The sequence below is a fragment of the Schistocerca gregaria genome, chromosome 4 (assembly GCF_023897955.1).
Source record: "Schistocerca gregaria isolate iqSchGreg1 chromosome 4, iqSchGreg1.2, whole genome shotgun sequence".
In the NCBI taxonomy this organism is placed as follows: domain Eukaryota; kingdom Metazoa; phylum Arthropoda; class Insecta; order Orthoptera; family Acrididae; genus Schistocerca; species Schistocerca gregaria.
Window position 1 is genome coordinate 313,659,325 of NC_064923.1, and position 16,684 is coordinate 313,676,008.

The 16,684-nt window shown below is 40.6% G+C and overlaps 2 protein-coding genes across 4 annotated transcripts in view; one reads left to right on the forward strand and one right to left on the reverse strand.

Annotated features, from left to right (window-relative positions):
• LOC126365882 (uncharacterized) overlaps positions 1-16,684 on the forward strand; it is a 92,749-nt gene that overhangs the window by 17,205 nt on the left and 58,860 nt on the right. The window contains exon 1 of one of the 3 annotated variants that reach the window (XM_050008582.1): positions 13,988-14,084. The exons of the other annotated variants lie outside the window; for them this stretch is intronic. The gene's annotated coding sequence lies outside the window, so the exon portion shown is untranslated. Of the gene's footprint in view, positions 1-13,987; positions 14,085-16,684 lie in introns of those variants that run through there. 3 annotated transcript variants of the gene reach the window in all.
• LOC126365881 (dynein axonemal heavy chain 6) overlaps positions 1-16,684 on the reverse strand; it is a 1,020,408-nt gene that overhangs the window by 16,636 nt on the left and 987,088 nt on the right. The gene's annotated exons all lie outside the window — the stretch shown is intronic.

Sequence of the window (16,684 nt, forward strand, 5' to 3'; positions counted from 1 at the left end):
TACTTTTCAGGCAAAAGTGGATGACAGATGAAGCGAGGAGGATGTAAGAAGCAGGCTAGCACACACAAATGGAGCATTCTGCACTAGTGTTAATCACAGGACTACATTTGATAAAGAAATTTCTGAAAACGTATGTATGTGAGAATGTAGTTTGGTGCATAGTTTTGTATGGAAGGGAATCATAAGCGATGGGAAACAATAAAAGAAGAGAAATGAAGTGTTTGGCAAGATGTGTTGCTGGAGAGTGCTGAAAATTAAGTGGACTGATGAGAAGTGTGCAGGCTATCCACTGAATTGAGTGAGGAAATGAAACTGCTAACTACAAGAGGTAGTAGGGTGAATTGGCAACCCATTAGGGATAACTTTTATTGTATTAGAAGGAACAAAAGAAGGAAAAAATGTAAGGAAAGGCAGAGACTGAAATATATACAACAAATACTTGAAGATATTAGGTGTAATTATCACTCAGATGTGATAAGATTGGTGCAGGAGAGCAAATGGCAGTGGGCTGCTGTAGACCAACCAGAAGACTGACTGGGAATGTGGGATGGGGAAGGGGGAGATATTGGTGTTGGAAGACAATATACTCATCCGAAACAAATAAAACAGATGTTTGGCCACTCTGAAAGACAAACCTATTTGTAGTCCAGAGAAATCCTTCTAGATGATTCCCCCACTCACATTCAAAACCCTTATCTGGTTCAGTTCCGTTGATGACAGATTCATCACTGACACCAGGGTCAAGGAACTCTCCATTCTTTCACATCCTCAGCACATTCTCTCCAGTATCTCCATTTTGATAGCTACCAACCACAACATTTCTCTTACACAGTTTTGTAGCACACACTTAGCACATCTGAAGTGATGAGCATTTCCTCTCCTCATATGCAGGCAGACTTGTCACGGACATAGAACTAAGGCACATTCTTCAAACAGTTTCCTCCCATACTACTAATACTCCACATACCCCCTCTAAATAGTGCTAAGGAACATCCCTGTAATGTGTGAACATCACTTCGGATTGAAACTTTGCCTTCCACATCTTTAACTGTTTTCCTTTGTGGCATGACATGAGGAATATTCTTACAAAAATTTGTTTTACACCATCCAGAGTGATATTCCATTGTATGAACTGTAGCTCTACATCCTTGGAAATTTCTGCTTTCAGTTTCTTCCATAATGCTCACATCCATGTGAAAAGACCGCGCATAAGACTTTTATAAGCATCTTCCCAGTAAATCCTGTTTAGGTCCTGTCATCAGGACCACCTGTGAACATCGTATCAACATCATTAATATTGTTGCCTGACTTTTTGTTCAGTCCAACTAGCTACCTACCCATTTCAATGAGTGCCATCATGTTGTGGTCTAGGACAAAGTTGACCACACATTTTGGACAACTTCAGGAGCTGCTGATGCATCATGTGAGATGACATGCCTTTAAAGTGAGAATATTTGGAGAAGCAGCCACTTCGCAGAGAACTAGAACTACTGAGGTGCTGCACATAAGAGTATGTAAGCTGACCATATAATGGGCTGGTTGTACTGGAGTTAATGTCCCAGGACAGGTGTGATGTGTATATTAACACACCTTAAAGTTTAATTGGCACACATGTGACAGCATGTTCTACCTGATATGTTCCAAAATGCCACACATAAGACTGGAATTCTTTTAGGGCTCATACCTTTGGTTCTGTTGGTGATAGGAAGGTATGGTCGAATGTTTTGGATAGCCCTTCAACCAGGAGCCATTTGTGTACCCACCAGAAGGATTGTCTTAGTGTCACTATCATACAGTACATGGTAAAAGTATGAATATTACCCACTTCCTCCTGCTTACGCAAATGGGGCAAATCATGTGGTTTGTTTTGCATTTGATGTGGTCTATGATGGGCCTTAATTAGTTAATGGGCAGTTTTTACCATTTTTTTTGTACCAAAACCAAGACATGGATTCCAAGATAGCTATGCAAAGCATATGAGTGAAATTTTTAGTATATGTCTCGAACAACCTCAAAAATTTTCTTGGTATCTTTATCCATTTCCAAGATGCAGAAGTTCAGAGTTACCTTTCTTGTACTCGTAAAACCCAGTGTGAGTCAAGAAAGTTCATAAAGTGATACAGGAGGGAGAAATATGCTGTGAAGTGCCTCCGTTAGCGTGCATGCAAAATTCTTGTTAGTTTAAAATACCATCTGAGTTGTAAAATTAGTTTCAGATTATTTCAGTTTCAAATAAGTAAACTATCAAAATTTTATTGATCCATAAAATTCATTCTATATAAGTGACATGCCCTGGTGTGGCAGAGAAAAACAAATTGAACCAATGGAAAAATTGTGCTATTGGAGCACAAAAAAGTCAAATTTGCTCCTGTTTAAAAGAATATAACTGACAAAGGGGGGTAACAGCTGTCTTACTCTATCTTCCTCTGCTCCTTTACAAATTTTCCCAAACATTTTGTCAAGTGAACATATTAGCACTTTTTTATGCTGAGAGGGAAGGAGACAGTGGCAGCTCGGAAAGAGATAGAAAAGCAATAAATACAGGAAGACAATGGACAGTAGTTGTGGTAGAGAAAGATGTAAGGAGACAATGGTAGTGGAACATTGCTGACAGTGACAGAACAGTGCTAGAAAAACAGTGAAGGAGGTAGTGCCAGTGGGAGAAGAATAAAGAGACAGTGGAAGTGGATGGGAACCAGTGATAATAAGAGACATTGTTTGTCAGTGACAATGGGAAAGAGAGAGAGATAGTGACCGTGAGAAGAGACAGCACTAGTGGGAAGGAATGAATGAGATAGTAACAGTAAGAGAGAGCAAGAGGGAGATAATGATAGTGAGAGGAGATAGTAATAGTAGGCCAGAACAAAGGAGACTTTTGCTGTGAGATAATGTCAAAAAGACACAAAGAGATAATGACAGTGTGGGTGTGGAAAGGTATGACAGATCTGTAGGGATAGGCTAGTGGGTGTGAACGAGTTACAGTTCAGTTAGGGGACCTTGTAGGAGGGAGGGGGGAGTCACACGTTAAAACGGGCATGATTATGTTTGCATGCCAAAATTTTTAGGAAACTTGTAAAGGTGCTGAGGAAGGTAGAATGAGGCAGATGGTACCCCGCTTTTCAGTGTTTCTTTTAAACAGGAGCATATACACCTTTTTCATACTGTGGGAGGAGCATTTTTGCACTGGTTTTTATTTGCTGCAAACACAAATATGAGATTTAGTAAATAAACTAAATCCTTAATTAAAATGTACATCTTAATTAACACCAAAACTTTGCTGTCCATCCAAAGTGAGCAACTGTAACTAGTACAGGGATTTAATATCTTCCTTGTAGTTAATATGAGTTGAGGGGCATGAAAGGGAAGCAGTGGTTGGGAAGGGAGTGAGACAGGGTTGTAGCCTCTCCCCGATGTTATTCAATCTCTATATTGAGCAAGCAGTAAAGGAAACAAAAGAAAAATTCGGAGTAGGTATTAAAATTCATGGAGAAGAAATAAAAACTTTGAGGTTCGCCGATGACATTGTAATTCTGTCAGAGACAGCAAAGGACTTGGAAGAGCAGTTGAACAGACTGGACAGTGTCTTGAAAGGAGGATATAAGATGAACATCAACGAAAGCAAAACGAGGATTATGGAATGTAGTCGAATTAAATTGGGTGATGCTGAGGGAATTAGATTAGAAAATGAGACAATTAAAGTAGTAAAGGAGTTTTGCTATTTGGGGAGCAAAATAACTGAGGATGGTCGAAGTAGAGAGGATATAAAATGTAGACTGGCAATGGCAAGGACAGCGTTTCTGAAGAAGAGAAATTTGTTAACATCGAGTATAGATTTAAGTGTCAGGAAGTCATTTCTGAAAGTATTTGTATGGAGTGTAGCCATGTGTGGAAATGAAACATGGACGGTAAATAGTTTAGACAAGAAGAGAATAGAAGCTTTCGAAATGTTGTGCTACAGAAGAATGCTGAAGATTAGATGGGTAGGTCACTTAACTAATGAGGAGGTATTGAATAGAATTGGGGAGAAGAGGAGTTTGTGGCACAACTTGACAAGAAGAAGGGACCATTTGGTAGGACATGTTCTGAGGCATCAAGGGATCACAAATTTAGCATTGGAGGGCAGCGTGGAGGGTAAAAATCGTAGAGGGAGACCAAGAGATGAATAAGAAGATTCAAAAGGATGTAGGTTGCAGTAAGTACTGAGAGATGAAGAAGCTTGCATAGGATAGAATAGCATGGAGAGCTGCATCAAACCAGTCTCAGGACTGAAGACTACAACAACAACAACAACAACAACAACAACAACAACAGTTAATTTAGAGCAGAAACCTGTAAAGAAGAACTGTCGAGCATATAAATACAGGGTGTATACGACCCGGGAGATCTGGGAAAAACCCAGGATTTTTTTCATTTGGGATATTACTGTATCCCGCTTCTGCAGTATAATTGAATCGCAAAGGAAATATGCCATATGCAACAATAAAACACAGTGCCCATACAAGCGTTTGCCAACAGTGAAGTGTGTAAAAGACTTTGGGAAGACTATGCAAGGCTTCCTAACAAGAAATTGCCCCCGATGAGCATAACGTGACAGTTGTTTACATTAGATTCGTTTGAGCAGTTGGGGCAGGCTCTTGTGCATGCACAGTTGTCGCGTATGAGTAGTACTCTCTCCCACTTCTTTCTGGGTGCCACTATCTAATATTGCCCAGTTTGGAAATATCGGACATCCGGGGCTGACCACAGAGCAGTCCGAGTCATAGTGAGGAGTCTCCAAATGACCCATGTTTATGTTAAGTGATTTTGCTGTTTTCTCTTCATTTACTGCTCTCACATTAGATGAAAACAAAACGGATTTCTGTGGCCGGGAGGTATCAAATGAATTAAAATACGATCACATAATTACGGAAGTCTAAAATATGTTATTAGTTCCAGGTTTTATTTCCACTTTTCTGACAGCCAAGCATTATCGCCTTGCAGGACAATGAAGTTATTTTTGTTGGTTTGCTAAAGAGATTTGGCTTTTATTAATCTTTTGCACTGAGGCAGTCAATTTATTTGAAACGAGGTGTTTAATTTCACACGGTTGGCTAGTTTCAACTGTTAGCTGCATTTCAAGTGCACGTTTTCCATCTTCTAGCTCGTATGGCATTATGCCACAATAAACAACAAAAAATGTGATAATACAGTACTGGCAGTACAAGAAAATTCACAACCAAATCTGGACATATGAATGTGAACTTTAAGCTGAATTATGCATTTTAGTATGGTTCACGAAATTCCGATGCTCTTGAAGTATCCTCTGATGACTTGTTTCTTTTATGACATAATGCTAGATCTTTTATTGTTTTACACGTATGAACAAGTGGGCTTCCTGCGTCATTGTAGCTGCGCAAGCACAGTGACACCTATTATCTGGCGCTTTCTCACAACTGCTCAAGCGAACCAATTTCTAACAGGTCATGTGAAAATATTGTGAATGGTGGTTTGAAAAGCATTACTTTCAAAGAAAATTTCCTTTTATGCAAGGTGAACTATGCGCGAGAATGTATCATGAATTTCTTAAATCACAGAGTGTTTGACTCTCATTTAAAAATCAACTCTTTGAGGACGACCATCTAGAAGAATTTCGAGCCCAGAAGATCAGACATTTACATCATCATTAAAAATTTTACTGGCATATTTGTGTGATGTATCTTAAAGCGTAAAATGCGCAAAAAAGGTCGTTATATGTGGAAGCTTAGCTTCTGCAACTTATTAATCTTCGGGACCAATATTATATGTGAAAGCTTTGTTTTTCTTGTAGCAACACTATGTATATTAATTTAAACCATTAACTTTTCTTATTTGTGTGTTCGCACTACTGAAGAGTGATACTGCTATTAGCTGACTACATCACGTGTCCTATGCTGTCATTAGCTGGTGCGATCAAAAATGTGTTTTTTCCCCCGAGTTTCGTTTTCTATCTAAAGTGCCGGGAAATTCTACGTCTGTGTATAAAACCATAAACATTCATAGAATTGATAAATTTTACAGTGCGACTGCCACTTAACATGGAAAAAGTTTATTTTCACCCACGAGAAAGTGTATTTTGAACCGGGAAACCCAGGAATTTTTTTCTCCTTGTCCATGTATACACCCTGAAATACAGGGTGCGTTCCGAAAGTAATGCAATTATTTTTTTTAAAGTAATTTATTGAACAGATTTGCACAAAAACTTAAAATTCTTCAAAGGACTGTCCTTGGGCCTCTACACATTTTTTCCAGCGACTCTGCCAGGACCGGTACGCGCCCTGGAAGGCGTCTTCAGGGACCTCTCTCAAGGTCTTCGTCACGGCGGATTGGATCTCGTCTATGGACAAAAAACGGGTTCCTTTCAGGGCTGACTTAATCCTAGGAAACAAAAAGAAGTCAGCTGGGGCGAGGTCAGGACTATAGGGGGGGGGGGGGGGGGGGTGGGGCAGCGTTGGCACCTGGTGTTTGGCCAGGAACTCGCGGACTTGTAGCGCGTTGTGGCAAGGCGCGTTGTCGTGATGGAGTTGCCAGGTAGCGGAGATGTCCTTTCTCGTCCTGACGACCCTTTTGCGGAGTCTTTCCAGCACATCCACGTAGTAGGCAGCGTTAACTGTCTGTCCTTGAGGAACAAACTCCTTATGGACCACTCCGCTGTCGAAAAAGACAATGAGCATTGTTTTCACTTTTGATTTGCTCATTCTTGCCTTTTTGGGCTTGGGGGACTGATCAGTGTGCCACTCAGAGCTTTGGCGTTTTGTTTCTGGGTCGTATTCAAAAACCCAGGTTTCATCACCAGTGATGACGTTGTCCAAATAATCAGGTTCAATTTCAACACGTTGCAAAAGTTCACTTGAAATTTCCGCTCGGTTGGTCTTTTCGTCGTCTGACACCACCTTGGGCACGAGCTTGGCGCACACTTTCCTCATCGCTAAATCTTCAGTAACAATGCGAAAAACAACAGTAGACGACAAGTTCAGTTCATTGGCAACCATCCTGATACTCAATCGACGGTCAGAGTCCAACAGTTGTCGCACACGAGCCACATTGTTGTCGGTTTTGCTGGTTGACGGCCGCCCAGAGCGTTGTTCGTCGTGAACCTCTTCCCGGCCTTCCTTAAAGGCCTTTAACCACCTCGAAACTTGTGAGTAGGACAGAGCAGAGTCCCCGTAAGCCTCACGAATCATTTTGTTGGTCTCCTCAAAAGATTTGTTCAGTTTAGCACAAAACTTAATCGCGTAACGTTGCTCGATCGTCGATTCCATTTTTTCCGTGACACGGTCGGCGCGCAAAGGTTTACAATAACAAACGTCCTGCCGCTTCCACAGCTCGGAGAGCACTGAAACCGGTTTCGCGGCAAAGCTTAGCGTCCCCCCCACCTACTCCATGTGGCCCGCTCCCACTCCGACTACTAGGAGCGGCGCGGGAAATTCAATTGCATTACTTTCGGAACGTACCCTGTAGAACATCACCACCACTCCGAACCATGACGACAAGCCTTACTCGCACCAGTGGGTCGGGTCGTGTTGTGGTGGATGGGATGTGTTGTAACTCTTTGTGTCATTGTCTTTTTCTTCATTCTCAGCCATCCTGGATCTGTCCCTTTTTCCTCCCTTTCCTTCTGCACTATGCAGAAATCTATTTTAATCTGTATTTCCTAACCTTATGTTCCAAGTACAGACCCACGCAATTAGCCTTTTCATTTTACTTAAAAGTTGACGATTTATAGGGTGCGCAACACTTTTGTGCTCTGTTCCAAGATAGTATTATATTCCGTGGTCTGAAAATCAGCACGGGAGTGATGTATTACACTGTTTCAGTAACAGAAAGATACAGTTAGCTTCATCATTGGTAAAGAACAAAGAGAAATAGTAATCATGGGGGGTGATGGGGAGATTTTGCTGTTAAAGTGAGAGTGATATAAAATGAGTAATGTGATAGAAGGAGTCATTACGTGAATTAACAAGCATTTTGCTCTCATTTAAGAACGAGGGCTATTCAGAGAATGTTTCTGTCGGACGCCGCTAGGCACTTGCTGATCACGTGTATTTTGATATGTGTGTGCTCGGTAGTTCAGTCGGCATTCATCTGTGACAGTGGGAACATCTGTGCGCGTCTGGTTTTTTTTATATTCAAATTTGAAATGTGCACTGCAATCGAAAATCCCGCCAGTTGTGAGGTGAGGTCTGTGATATGGTTTTTGTAGGCAAAAAAACCTAAAACGTATAGAAATTTATCGTGAACTGTGCGAAGTGTATGGAAACAATGTAATAAGTGAATGTTACATTCAGGAAGGGTGCAATTGGTTTGAAAATGATTGAACGAATATTCATGATGACGTGAAGAGTGGATGCCCCGGCATTGTGACTGACGATCTTGTCACTAATGTTGATTAAATGATTTGTGAACACAGTCCCTTCTCTATAATGGAGCTTTTGCTTTCCTTTCCACAAGTTCCATGGACTTTTTTTATTTGAAATTATCACTCAAAAGCTAGGCTACCACAAATTTTGTGAACAATGGGTGCCCAAAATGCTTACAGAGCACCATAGAGGACAGCGAGCGGGGGCAATGTTGACATTTCTGGAGGCCTACCACGAAAATGGTGATTCATTACTAGATTGAAACATAACCAGTGACAACACTTGGCTGAAACACGTCAATTGCAAGACAAAATTACAGTCCATCGAGTGGGGGCACACAAGGTCCCCCAAAAAACCAAGAAAATGTTTGCAAACCTTGTCAGCAAGGAAGTTGATGGTGGCAGTGTTTTGGGATAGGCAAGGTGTGCTGCTTACTGATTTTCTCGAATGTGGAGCAACCATAAATTCTTCCTGGAACTGTCAAACTTTGCACAGCCTTAGAAGAGTAGCTCAAAACAAACACCGAAGAAAGCTGATGTCCAAAATTTTGTTTTTGCGTGACAGTGCCTGTTCTCACACAGAAAACTGCACTAAAGAACTCCTTAATTCATTAAATGTGAAATTTTCCCTCATCTGCCCTACAGCCCAAATCTTGTACCAAGCAACTTCCACTTGTTTCCAAAGATGAAGAACTGGATTGCAACACAGTGCTTTGATGGCAACGCAGAACTCCAGGTGGGCATGGCTCACTGGCTGAAGTCTCATGTGGCAGAATTTTACGACGAAAGTCTTTCAAAGTTGGCCACCGCTATGATAAGTGCCTCAATGATTTTGGTGCCTATGTGGAAAAGTAGTATGTCAGTCACTCTTTCAGATGTATATAATAAAATTTATTTCTTGTTGTTATTGTTGTTGTTGTTGTTGTTGTGGTCTTCAATCCTGAGACTGGTTCGATGCAGCTCTCCATGCTACTCTATCCTGTGCAAGCTTCTTCATCTCCCAGTACCTACTGCAGGCTACATCCTTCTGAATCTGCTTAGTGTATTCATCTCTTGGTCTCCCTCTACGATTTTTACCCTCCACGCTGCCCTCCAGTACTAAATTGGTGATCCCTTGATGCCTCAGAACATGTCCTACCAACCAATTCCTCCTCCTAGTCGAGTTGTGCCACAAACTCCTCTTCTCCCCAATTCTATTCAATACCTCCTTATTAGTTAAGTGACCTACCCATCTAATCTTCAGCATTCTTCTGTAGCACCACATTTTGAAAGCTTCTATTCTCTTCTTGTCTAAACTATTTATCGTCCATGTTTCACGTCCATACATGGCTACATTCCATACAAATACTTTCAGAAGCGACTTCCTGACACTTAAATTAATACTCGATGTTAACAAATTTCTCTTCTTCAGAAACGCTTTCCTTGCCATTGCCAGTATACATTTTATATCCTCTCTACTTCGACCGTCATCAGTTATTTTGCTCCCCATATAGCAAAACTCATTTACTACTTTATTCTAACTAAATCACAACTGTGTGCCTTAAAGGTCGTTAATTGAGCTCCTGATTTTATTGTTACTGTTATTTTATGCTATGTTAACTTAGTATCTACCGAGCGAGGTGGCGCAGTGGTTAGCACACTGGACTTGCATTCGGGAGGATGACGGTTCAATCCCGTCTCCGGCCATCCTGATTTAGGTTTTCCGTGATTTCCCTAAAATCGTTTCATGCAAATGCCGGGATGGTTCCTTTGAAAGGGCACGGCCGATTTCCTTCCCAATCCTTCCCTAACCCGAGCTTGCGCTCCGTCTCTATTGACCTTGTTGTCGACGGGACGTTAAACACTAACCACCACCACCACCACTTAGTATCTCGCAAACTTGCATCAACCAGACAATTTAACCAAAGGGTCACAAATGTCTAATTTAGGGTGTAATGCGACACATGTGGTTCAACCCCTAGACAAGCCAAGACATTTTGATGAAGAAGAACTGTATGTGAGTCTAAACGTCTATGGGATGTTAGCTCACAGTTACCACCCAGTAAATACTAGAAATACAGCATATATATTTATATCAGTTTGTGATCAAGTAAACAGTTGTATTATATTTTATTGTATTGTACAAGATTACCAGGCCAACAGTATCCTAGCAGTGAAAGCAAAATTGTTGGTCTAATGGTAGCAAAGGATTTACACCAATAGGCTGCACCTGTAGAGGAATCATTTGCTGCTTTCCTGTTTTATCAGGTACATGGACACACAAACAATCATGAGGGTGTGAACTCCATACTGACAGTTAAATGCAGCAGTTAGGGGAGTTAGTGCTGCCACTTTTGAGATTTGTTAGTGTTAATCTTTAGTGGGGCCAATGCTGTTCCTCTAGGGCCTATAAAAATAGTAATTCTTATGTAACTCACTATAGATACAGCTGATGCACGAGGTGACAAGGGTGCCATGCAAAATGTCTACCATGGTAGGTGGCAAAATAGCCTCACAGATTTTGTTTTATTGAATTATTGAGTGGACTGTATTGTGATCCTCACAGATAGTAATGTTCCTTCTTGGTGATGTACTGTTGTAAAGAAATTACAAGACTCTGACAATGTATTTTGTAAATGTGCATGCAAATGAGGGAAGTAAGTATCTTTATTTCATGGCTGGAGCAATTAATCATGTAGTATCGATGTTACATTTATGTGCTATTGGCTGCTACATCGGTTGTACACCACTAGTTTCTCTAATAAGGGGATAATGATTGGATCTAAGAAGGAAGAAGAGATGTAAGAAGTTGGTGGAGATGTAGAGTGATGGTGGGCAGGCATTGTTTTGTTAGTAATATTTAGGCTCGATCTTGTATATGAATCTTTTTGCACAGCTTAATCAATGATAGACTTAAATAACAGTTCTGATGGTGTCTTTCTGACCCTTCTTATGGAATTTACAAAGTACATTTTTGAGAAAATATTGAAGTTAAAACATTAATTAACCTAGTTATTGTACAACGTGTTGATGTAAAGGCCTTAATTTCAGTTTAAGAACACATTTGAGTATGTAAGGATTCTTGGTTGAATAAAGTGGAGATTTGTCTGTCCTTCAAATGCTCAATAAATGAAGCTCAGACAAAATAGAAAATTATGAGGAAGTAGATTTTATTATAGTAAGAGCATTTGAGTATTTGTATATTTCTGTAATGATGATATGTGAATGTTGATGTGATGTACTAATCTTTGTTTACCCTCATTCTCACTGTCTAGATGTAGACGGCTCCCGCTCATCCTGGATTCTGAGTGTCCTGTCTTTCTTTTAAAACTTTGCCAACCTCTCACTCTCTTCTCCTTGAGGAATGAACAATTAGTCCCAAAAGCTAGGAAGCATGTAAATTTTTTTTTTTTAGTTGTGTCTGTTGGCAGTTCTCCTGAAGGGATGTTACGCCCAGCACTTCTGTCTCATAATTTATTAGTTTTCTTGATTGAATTCTGTGATACAATAACAGAAGTAATGATGAAGTTTTGAAGTGATACGTTGAAGTTAATGATGATGTAAATTCATCTACATCTTTATCTACATACATACTCCACAGTCCACCATACGGTGCATGGCAGAGGGTACCTCGTACCACATCTAGCATCTTCTCTCCCAAACAGAACGAGGGAAAAATGACTGCCTATATGCCTCTGTACGAGCCCTAATCTCTCTTATCTTTGTGGTATTTCCGCGAAATGTAAGGTGGCGGCAGTAAAATTGTACTGCTGTCAGCCGCTGAGGCAGTAAATTTATTTGAAACAAAGAGTTTAATTCCATGCTATTGGCTAGTTTCAACTGTTCACTGCATTTTAAAAGTGCATCTTTTCATCTTCTAGCACGTATGGCATTATGCCATAATAAAGAAGCAAACATGAGATAATACAATACTGGTTCTCCAAGAAAATTTACATACAAATCTGTACATATATCTACATCTACATCTACTTACATACTCTGCAATCCAACATATGGTGCGTGGCGGAGGGTACCTTGTACCACAACTAGCATCATCTTTCCCTGTTCCACTCCCAAACAGAACGAGGGAAATATGACTGCCTATATGCCTCTGTACGAGCCCTAATCCCTCTTATCTTATCTTTGTGGTGTTTCCGCAAAATCTAAGTTGGCAACAGTAAAATTTTACTGCAGTCAGCCTCAAATGCTGGTTCTCTAAACTTCCTCAGTAGTGATTCATAAAAAAAAAAGGCCTCCTTTCCTCCAGAGACTCCCACCCGAGTTCCTGAAGCATTTCCGTTAACACTCGTGTGATGATCAAACCTACCAGTATCGAATCTAGCAGCCCGCCTCTGAATTGCTTCTATGTCCTCCCTCAATCTGACCTGATAGGGATCCCAAATGCTCGAGCAGTATTCAACAATAGGTCGTATTAGTGTTTTATAAGCGGTCTCCTTTACAGATGAACCACATCTTCCCAAAATTACCAATGAACCGAAGACGACTATCTGTGTTCCCCACAATTGCCAATACATGCTTGTCCCACTTCATATTGCTCTGCACTGTTATGCCCAAAAATATTAATTGACATTACTGTGTCAAGCGCTACACTACTAATGGAGTATTCAGACATTACAGGATTATTTTTCCTATTCATTGGCATTAATTTACATTTATCTATTTTTAGAGTTAGCTGCCATTCCTTACACCAATCACAAATCCTGTCCAAGTCATCTTGTATCCTCCTACAGTCACTCAACAACAACACCTTCCCGTACACCACAGCATCATCAGCAAACAGCCGCACATTGCTATCCACCCTATACAAGAGATCATTTATGTAGATAGAAAACAACAGCGGACCTACCACACTTCCCTGGGACACTCCAGATGATACCCTCACCTCCGATGAACACTCACCATCGAGGACAATGTACTGGGTTCTATTACTTAAGGAGTCTTCGAGCCACTCACATACTTGGGGAAACAATACCATATGCTTGTACCTTAGTTAGGAGTCTGCAGTGGGGCACCGGTCAAACACTTTCCGGAAGTCAAGGAATATGGCATCTGTCTGATACCCTTCATCCATTGTTCGCAAGATATCATGTGTAAAAAGGGCGAGTTGTGTATCGCCGGAGTGATGCTTTCTAAACCTGTGATGATGCATGGACAGCAACTTCTCTGTTTCAAGGAAATTCATTATATTCGAACTGAGACTATGTTCAAGAATCCTGCAACAAACCGATGTTAAGGATATTGGTCTGTAATTTTGAAGATCTGTCCTCCTATCCTTCTTATATACAGGTGTCACCTGTGCTTTTTTCCAGTTGCTCGGGACTTTACGTTGGGCAAGAGATCCATGATGAATGCAAGCTAAGTAAGGAGCCAGGGCAGTAGAGTACTCTCTGTAAAACCGAGTTGGAATCCCTCCAGGACCTGGCGATTTATTTATTTTCAACCTATTCAGCTGCTCCACAACCCCAGGGATGTCTATCACTATGTCCTCCATATGGGAATCTGTATGAGACTCAAACGGCGGTATGTTTATATGATCCTCCTGCGTGAAAGATTTCTCAAATGCTAAATTTAAAATTTCAGCTTTCGTTTGCTGTCTTCTGTTGCCAGGCCAGACTGATCAGTGAGTGACTGGATGAAAGCCTTTGACCCGCTTACCGATTTAACGTAAGACCAGAATTTTCTTGGGTTATCAGCAAGATCTTTTGCTAAGGTATGTTGGTGGTAGTGGTTGAATGCTTCACGCATCACTCTTTTTACAGCAGTATGAATCTCTACTAACTTTTGCCTGTCCTCATTCTCCCGATCTTTCTTGTGCCATGAGTGCAACTGCCTTTTCTTCCTGAGCATTCTTCGAATTGCGCTGTTAAACCACTTTTTCGGCACATACTTGTCCAATGCGTGATTTACAATGTGTTTAAAATTTGCCCATAATTCTTCCACTTCCATCGTTCTGGAAGTAAATGAAGTCAATGCATTTACTTAGTGGGATGCTAACAACTGCTTATCTGCTCTTTTTAGTAAGAATACTCTCCTAGCCTTCTTGACTGACTTTTTACCTTTCGTAAGCATAGTCATAATGACATCATCATGATCACTAATCCCTGTCTCAACACCGACAACGTCGATGAGGTCTGGTCTGTTCACGGCTACCAGATCTAAACTATTTCCATTACGCATTGGCTGTTGATTTAGCTGCTCAAGACAGTTTTCGGACAAGTGTTCAAAAGTAATTCACACGACGGCTTGTCTGTACCACCTGTAATGAACCCATAGACATCCCGGTCTATACTAGGTAGGTTGAAGTCGCTTCCGGCTAATATAGCATGATCCGGGTACTTCTGCAATACAGAGTGTAGACTCCCTTTGAATGATTCTAGAACTGTCATGGCAGAACCTGGTGGCCGGTAATAACACCCAGCAATTAACTTTATTTCTCGTAGCCCTGTTAAAAGAGTCCAGATAACTTCACAATCCCACTCTACTTCGACCTGAATGATAAAAATTGTGGAGATATAGTGGGTTTTTATGATGCTGAAGGTATGAGGATGTAGATGAGTGATGAAGAGATTTGTTGTATGAATGCAAACAGTGGAATGATATTGATGTGAGACAAATGATATTGATGGGTGGTGAATTCATACAGCTCACATAAGTATTGAGCAAAGAAAATGATGGCTCCATGGCAATCTCCCCACCCTTCCATTGTTTATATTGTTTGTTGAAACGAAAAAGATAGGGTCTTATACATCCAACACCTTTCAGTTAACACACCTGCAAAGCTGGGATGCTTCCTTTTGTCAGAGGCACATCCTGATATCTTTCATTTACTGCACAAATGAGTTCCCTTGGTGGGCCCCATGTCACTGTTTTTCCAAGAAACGTGTGAGTGGTTAAGTTGGCTTAACAACATACAAGGAGTTCTGTGAAGATGTGGAAATTTCTGAAGTCCATCGGTGCTGTATGGCAATGTCTTTGTTATAGCTGTCTGACCAGACAGCTCCTCCATAGTAGTCAGGTTATTCTTTTTCCACAGCAGGCACCATTGCTAAGAAAGTCCTGTCAAGAGGTCTCACACGGAGGTCATGGTTTTTTGTGAGCTATCTATTTTAGTATTCACTTTACCTCATAAAAATAACATTTTTGAATTGAATTGCTGTTTCACAGAATATTGTTTTAAAGTTCGGGACGCTGTCACTTGATCTCACCAAGCATTATCAGAGAATTTGTGCCAATTGCTTTCAGTTAATTTCTCACCAGGTCTTTATTGTGTATCAATCTACAAGGTATGCATTATTCTCAAATTGGTAACAGTGAACAGTTTTTTTTTAATACTCCATCATGGTTAAAATTGGTCTCAAGCTTGAACTTAACCAATTGGAAATGTAAAATGTAAATGAGTCTTTGAATCCCCAATTGACTGTAACCAGTCGCATTTATTGTACCTTCTTCTTCATCATCAGCCTGTGACCACTAAAATACAATGCCATAGGTTACCCAACAGTGGACCTAAGACCATGCCTTATTTATTTATTTATTTGTTTCCTCCTTGATTAATCTCAGAGGAACACTTGATGCTGACTTGTTGCCATTTCATGCTGTGCCTTATGGTGACATTTGGTTATGGTGTGGAGGGCATGGGGTCAGCAGATAGCTCTCGAGGCTGTTACCAGCTTTTGAGACCTTGGAACCACTACTTCTCATTAAAGTAGCTCCTCAGTTGACCCCATAAGGCTGAGTGCTCTGCATTCCAGTTCTCCCTCCAAGGAAATATCCCCATGTGTATTGGCACTTGAACCTAGCCCTCCATGTGGCAATCAAATGTGCTGACTTATCATCCATGGGTACCTTATTAACTGACATAAATCCACCTGATGATGGAGGTACAATCCTATGAAGCACACATTGGAAAGTATATTAAATGTGACTGGTTACAGTAATTTGGTATTCATACCGACAGAAGTCAAACCTAGCTAAAAATGTTCTACTTAAAGTAACTGAAAATGTAACTGCAATCCCTGTGGTAGTCCATACAACAGGCTAATTGCGTGTTATTCCCTAACATCAGTAACTATACAGCCTTTCACCTTACTCAGGGGCAGCATGGTGTGCCATACTACATCTTGTACTTGTCATTTGAGTTGTTCAATGAGCAAGCGCTTCAAATTTATACTGCTGCTGAAGAAAATGAAGGAAGTGACCATTCCTAAATATAGTAACAGTTCACATAATAGTCTTTATATTGTAACTATATATGTTTGTGTGAAATATTCAGCCTTTATCTTGAAAAACAAAGCCAAACAGAATTTGAAG